General features: G+C 25.4%; 1 long non-coding RNA gene across 1 annotated transcript; it reads right to left on the reverse strand.

Moving 5' to 3' along the window:
- Window positions 1-1,518: 1,518 nt before the first annotated feature.
- Window positions 1,519-2,036, reverse strand: LOC123271445. Its single transcript, XR_006510877.1, has 2 exons — window positions 1,720-2,036; window positions 1,519-1,590 (listed from the first exon to the last, which is right to left on the reverse strand). It is a non-coding gene; the product is annotated as an uncharacterized LOC123271445 (long non-coding RNA).
- Window positions 2,037-7,888: the final 5,852 nt, after the last annotated feature.

Raw genomic sequence — 7,888 nt, forward strand, 5'->3', positions numbered from 1 at the left:
ACCTTGTAACTAGTAAACTATTGACATTTTTTAAGATATAAGCTCATCCTGATGTTACACTCATCGAGACCTTTCATTTGAATACCCACATCAATTTTCACTTATATTTTACTTGTATTTATATGACCATTGCTGCTCATATGTATATATATGAAAAATATCCAAAAATGCATGTGGGTTACTCAAATGAAAGAAACTCTTGATGAAGCGTAACATCGGAGATGAAGGCTCCTTTAAAATGTCAATAATTAAGAAATGACCTTGAATCTCATGAACTATTGACATTTTTAAAGATTATAAGCTCAGTCTTGATGTTACACTCAGAGATTGCTCACATCAATTTTTCATATATTTATATATATTATATATATTACATATATGAATAATATCAAAAATGCATTTGAGGTACTCAAATGAAAGCTCTTGATGAAGTGTAACATCAAAATGAGCCTGTCTCTTAAGAAATGTCAATAATTAGAAATTACCTTGTAACTTGTAAACTATTGACATTTTTTAAGACTGCAAGCTCATTCTGATGTTAGCCTCATCAAGACCTTTCATTTGAATACCCACATCAATTTTTCATATATTTCATATATTTATATATATTATAGACTGCTGTATATATGAAAATATATCAAAATGCATGTGGGTACGTAAATGAAAGCTCTTGATGAGCGTAACTATCAGGAATGAGCTCACTTATCTTTAAAGAAAATAATGTTAATGAGGTAAAGAAATGACCTTGAATCTCATGAACTATTGACATTTTTTAAGATATAACTCATCTTGATGTTAGGCACCTCATCAAAACCTGCTCGATGAGAGCGCCACATCAGCCCTAATATATTTGCTGCTGTTATATATATTACATATTTGAATATATGAATATCAAAAATGCATGTGGGTACTCAAATGAAAAGCTCTTGATGCGATGTAACATCGGGATGAGCTTAAATCTTTAAAAACGTCAATAGTTAAAAAAAAAAGTACAGTGCAATTTAACAAAAATCATTATTTAATGAGAGCAAAATTTTATTTTTTTACTCTTAATTTTTTAAATCTAAAATTTTTTATTTTATTTAATAAGATTAAATATTTTATTTAATTAAAAAAAAAACTCAAAAGAAAGGGTACATTATTTTTACTTAATTTTAAAATTAAAATTTTTATCAAACATTTAAATAAAAATAAATATTTTTTTTATGAAAAAAAAACCAATCAAATATGTTTTTATAAATACACTAAAATAACACTCTTAAAAATTTTCCTACCTGTCCACTGATGCTCTTGACCTTCCTCAACATTTTCCTCCGTAGAAGAGAACTTTGGTCTCTTTTTTCTGAACCCTCACGGCTCTTCCCGCTGAGCACCAACAAATTCTTTTACCTCGGGTGAAAAATTCCGCTTGTTCTTCCATTTTCTTAAGATGACCAGAAACAAGATCAGGAACAAAATCCCCAGGAGACTCGTCAGGGAAATTATTATCACTCTTGACGAAATTTCGTAGCGCTCTAACAAAGGTGTCAGCCATTTCCACGGAAAACTCGTGTCCAGGCTTTCATTTAGACGATCAAATAATTCTATTACCTGAAAATAAAAATAAAAAAAAAAATGATTTTTTGACAGCTGATTTTTATGAAAAAAAAAAAAATTCTAAAAAAAATTTGACATGTAGAAAAAATTATTGATAAAATATTTTAGAGTTAATGTAATTACCTCCATTTTTGTTGACTGTTTTCATTTTATTCTTGCAGGTAATTAGTGCGACTTGCAGCAACCACTGTGACTGTTTAATGACATTGTTGTTGATAAATAATTAGGACGACAAAAAGTGGTGTTGGGTGTTATGGTGTTATAACTAGCTTCCAGTGGGAAGAGTGTGAACTAGACTGCGAGTGGGAACTTTGGATAATACATACGCAACTGTCATCGCCATTTTGAATTTTGCGCATGCGCAAAAAATACCGCGAACTTTTTTTTTAGTTTAAATTTTTTAATAAAAATAATGACAAAAATTTTTTTTTTTATTTTTATAAAAAAAATTACACCTTTTAAAGCTGTCAAAAATTATTAATGCAATTTTTTAAAAATAATTTAATTCTTATTACGTCACAAAAATAAATTAAAATTAAAGTAGCAGATATTTAATAATTTTTTAGAATTTTTAAAGAAATAAATTAGTGCAAAAAATTAGAAAAAAATTGGCATGTAGGAATTTTAAAAAAAATTAAAAATGCAATTTTTAAAAACAATTTTTTATTAATTAAAATTAAAAATTGTTCAATAGCTGACTTTAATGTCACAAAAGTAATAACAATTGCCCGTGTAAAAAATCGTCTTAAAATTGTCTTAAAATTGTCGTTCGTTTAAGATCTTAAACGTGACACAAACCAAGACTATTTTTAAGACTCTTTTAAGACGCCAAAAAAATTCCGAGAGTTAAAAATTATCATCCGACAATTTTAAGACTTTTTAAGACGTTCCGTTTTAATGTTCAGGGGCTCTGTCGCTGTTAGCTCATCTTAAAATAGTCTCTAAATTTTTTTTTAACATTTTTTAAGACTAATTTAAGATCATTTTAAGACAATTTAAAGACGCTCCATAATAATTTTCGGAGCTGTCATTGTGACATCTTAAAATAGCCTGGAAATTTTTTAATAATTTTTTAAAACTATTTTAAAAGATTTTTCAAGACGATTTTAAGACTATTTTAAGATTTTTTAAAGTCTTAAAATTGTCGGATAATTTTTTACCAATTTTGAATTCCATTTAAAATCATCTTACTCAAAAATATTTCGGTTAGAAAGTCGTAAAATCGTCTAAAAAATGTCTAAAAATTAATTTTCACAACAAATTCGAGAACCAAAATTTCAAAAATCTGCTCTCGGAATTATTTTTTTTGGCGTCTTAAAAGAGTCTTAAAATAGTCTTGGTTTGTGTCACGTTTAAGATCTTAAACGAACGACAATTTTAAGACGATTTTTACACAGGTGACAGCCGTCTATTTTTAAATTTTTATTAAAAGTTAATTATAATAAAATGTTGTTCAAAAAAAATTTTCATTAATAATTTTTTTAATTTTATATTTGAAATTTTTTCATAATAATTCAATTGCTATAAAATTATAAAAAAAATTTTTCTCAGTTAACTTCAGTATCTTTAATTTGTCATAAAAATTAATGTAACATATGTTCAATAATTTTGTAACAAATAAATGGCAAAAAAAAAATTAACATGTAGAAATTAAAAAAAAAAAATTCAATTTTTTTTAAATAATTTTTTTACATAAAATTAAAAAATCAAGTGGCTGCTAACTTAAACGTTAATTTTTCTCAAAAATAAATTACTATAATTATTATAAAAATTTTTACTAATTATAAACTCGTTAATAAAGTGATATTAAATTTAGCTGTCATTTGACAATTTTTTAATTTTTTTTAACAAACAAATTTATTTTTAAAAAATTGCATTTTAAGTTTTTTAAAATTTCTAAATGTCAACTTTTTTATGAAAATTAAGTTAGCTGACATTTAAAAATTTTTAAGATTTTTTTTCATTACAAAAAAATTTCATTTGTAAAAACTTTTAAGTGCGCGCGCACTTTTTTAAAAATTGCGCAATTTTTTAAAAATATTTTTTTGTTCTAATTTAATTATTAAAAAATAATCCAAAAATTAAAAACGTCGGCTAACTCCAGTATTATAACTTTTTTATAAATTTTTTTTGTCACAATTTATTTGTTAAAAAAATTCTTTAAATTATCAACAATAAATAAAAAATAAAAAAAAACAAAACTAATCTATTTAATAATCAACAGTAAATAATTAAATAAATAAAGAATAAAAAATAAAAAAAAAAGGCCATTTGGCAGCCGAAATGGAAGTAGATTTTTCAAATAAAAAAAATTGATTTTTAATAAAATAATATAATAACACTGATAATGTATAACTTAATTCATGAATTAAAAACAAAATTCAATAATAAATTTAAAACTATTTACAACAAATTTTGGAAAAAAATTATCTTATTGAAGAAAAAGTTTCTCAAATATTTACCAAAGAATTGCACAGATTATAAGATTTGAATTATAAAAGTCCAAATTTTAAGTAACTGCTGAGAAACAACAGTTTTCAAGTTAATCAGAATTTTGCAACCGGATAAAATTTTAGTTGAAGAAAACAATGGTTAGAACTAATTTGTGACATATTTACTGACAACCTACCCGAAAACATTACACGAAAGACTGATCAATATCGTAATTATTGAATTTACATCATGATTAAGCTATTAAACGAACTCTAAACGAACTCTAAAACGAACTCTAAAAGGAGTAATATTGAGGCTACTACTACTTCTAAGTAGTGAAAATTGAAGCTTATTAAAAGAGCTTTACGATGCATTTTACCGAATTTCAATATCTTGTCTAGTTCAGTAATTATACCAAGTTGAAGTAGTAAAAACATCAATTTTTACGGTATTCAAAATTTCAAAATCCTGTCATTTCCAAATTACTCGCCCGATTAAGCTTATCTTCGAACTTAACCTTGGTCTTGATCGATAGATAAAGCATGCTGAGTTTGAGAAGAATCGGTCATAAATTGAAAACGCTATCGTGCTGACAAGCCGCGTTATATCGTATAAATACATACATATATAAACTTTAGAACTATATATATTTTCTGACTCAGCTCGACAAACTAAGTCAGAAAATGGCTAAATTTTTTAAAAGTTGCGCCATGAGGACGGCTGCAATAGTTAGATTTTTATAAAATCTACTAAAAACTATATAAATTAGTTAATTATTATACATTATTTAGTTTTTAATTATAATATATCACTTTATATGACATTTTTATATTAAAATGTGGGTGTCAATAACAAGGTCGATTTTTAGTAGATTTCATAAAAATCTAACTATTGTATTTGTCCTCATGACGTAATTTTCCGTAAATTTTACTATATTTCGAACTAACTCGATGATCTGAGTCAGAAAATACATGTAGTTCAAAAGTTTATATATATATACGATATAACGCGGCTTGTCACGACGATAGCGTGGAGAATTCTCAAGGGATCTGAACTAAACTCAACATACTTATTCTATAGACTATTAGGAAGGTCAAGTTCAAATATAAGCTTAATCGGTTAAATAGTTTATAAATTACAGCATTTCAAAATTCTGAAATTTTGAAAATTTGTTACTTTCACTACTTTTTCTTCAAATAACTTTTGAATGCGTCGAGATATTCGATTTCTGTAAAATGCATCTGAAAGCTGAAAAATTAAGCTTCAATTTATGTGCATTCATTTTTTTCTAAAACAAAAAATATCTATCTTATGATCATTTTTAAGAAATTTTTAGTAGAATTCATAAAAATCTAACTATTGTATTTATCCTCATGACGTAATTTTCCGTAAATTTTAAAGATGAATATGTCATAATAATAATTTTAATAATAATAATTAAACAATAAATGAAAAAAAAAATTTATGGTCCCAAAATTAAGTCAACATTATACAAAATTGATTAATTATAACAAATTTCATGTAAATAATAAGTAATTAACAAATCTCATGTAATAATTATTGATTATAATAAATTTTATATAATAACTGTGTAAACTTTGAGTCTAATGATTACAAAAAAAATCGTACGTTAAAATCTAATTGTAATTTTAATTAATAAGTAAAAAATGAAATCTACTTCCATTTCGGCTGCCGAATGGCACTTTTTTTAAAAACGCCGCAGTTATTGACACCCGAATTTTAAACTATTATCGAGGTTATTTCGTTGTTGACGTTTCAATGAAATATATTTAAATATTTATATTTATTATACTTAATATATTATAATAAAATGCTTTTATTTACGATCGTAGAGTTAAATTAATATTGAAAATTTTTTTTAACATAAAAAAAGTGTTTTAATTATAATACAAGTTTAATTTATCTTTTATTGAATGATTTTATTTTATTTTAATTAAATAATGTAAACCTAACCAATAATGAATAATTTTTCTGAATGAGTGTCAGAATCTAGGCCGACGTCAGTGGATATAAAATGAACATATCCACATTTGAGTACCCACATCAATTTTTCATATATTGTTGTGTTAGTAATTAATAATCAACTAGAATTTAATTTGCGCGCGCAAGCGCGCGCCTCATATTTGTTGTCATGATATATTTATGTGTCGTTTATGTATATTATATTCACTTTCAACCAATCAGAATGAGAATAAATATTTTCAACCAATCACATCACGAATAGATTGGTTTCACATACATTTCATCTCAATTTTATTATGGGACTAGAATTTGAATTTGCGCGCGCCTGACTATAGAGTTTGCATATATTTTCATGCTTATGATATATTTGACCAATCACATCACGAATAGATTGGTTTCACATACATTTTATCTGAATTTTAATTTTACTAGAATTTAATTTGCGCGCAAGCCCCGCCTCATTTATTTTCATGATATATTTATGTGTCATTTATGTATATTATATTCACTTTTCAACCAATCAGAATGAGAATAAATATTTTCAACCAATCACATCACGAATAAATTGGTTTCACATACATTTCATCTCAATTTCATTATGGGACTAGAATTTGAATTTGCGCGCGCAAGCGCGCGCCTGACTATAGCATTTGCATATATTTTCATGCTTATGATATATTCGACCAATCACGTTACGAATAGTTTGATGCCAGATACATTTCATTTCAATTTTATATTAGGAACAATTTTATATTAGGATTATATTAGGATTATGGGACAACAATAGGGATTGAGAAAGATGACCTTGACGCCACCTGCCAAGAAAAATGTAAAACAAAGTGGTGGCAACTAGTATACAAAACAATAACATATTTGTTAAATTAATTATTTTTTTAATTTAATTAAAATAATTTTTCATAATGTCTTCTTCAAAAGTATCATCAAGTTTATCTATTCCACTGAAAATTAAAAAAAAAATTCAATTCTAGACTTTGAAACTTTTTACGATACTGAAATCAAAGACATTCATTACAACTTTTTCAGATTTTATAACAATTAAATTATTATTAAAAAATTTTTAAAAGAATTCCACCATGTAACGGAAATTTAAAAACTTATGGCTTGTACAAATTTTCAAAAGTATTTTTTATGATAATTAATTGATTTGTTATAAAAATTTAAAATTATCAAAATGTCAGCTGATCCTCACAGTGTCATTTTTTTTAATAAAAATTAGAATTAGCTTCACATCTGAAAATTTTTATAATTTTCTTTTATTAAAAATCATTAAAATAAAAATTTCACATGTCGAAGATTTAAAAAATTATACGTGCAATTTTTAAAAGTATTTTTATTTCGGCAATTTAATTGTTGAAAAACGAAATGAAAAATTGTTGAACGGCTTGGCTTCAATTCTCATAGTATGATATCTTTTTACCGAAAGTTTATATTTAATTCGTAACTTTTCGTTAATTAACGAATATGCTGAAAAATAATTTTAAAAAAAACTTCATCAACTAACGATCGAATTCTTTATACTGTAAATATCGGAAAACTTTGGTTTGAGTGACAACTGAAACACCAGGTTTTATGGTTGAATGTTTTTATTTTGAATCTTCTGTTTTCTACACCATCTCAAAAACGTAAGTCCCTGACTTGAATAATTTTTTTTCCTTTTATGTCATTTTGACCCCTAATATGGGTATTTTTGACTGACAAGAACCTAATCACTCCTAATTATTTTTTCATTATTTATTTTCAACTAATACTATTTATTACACTGTTTACATCACTATGCTTTTGCAAATTTTAACACCAGGGCGCTCCACTTTCAGCAGTGCAGTGCTGCCTCTACAGTTCTTTCTCAATCCCTATA

This window comes from Cotesia glomerata, linkage group LG9 (genome assembly GCF_020080835.1).
Source record: "Cotesia glomerata isolate CgM1 linkage group LG9, MPM_Cglom_v2.3, whole genome shotgun sequence".
In the NCBI taxonomy this organism is placed as follows: domain Eukaryota; kingdom Metazoa; phylum Arthropoda; class Insecta; order Hymenoptera; family Braconidae; genus Cotesia; species Cotesia glomerata.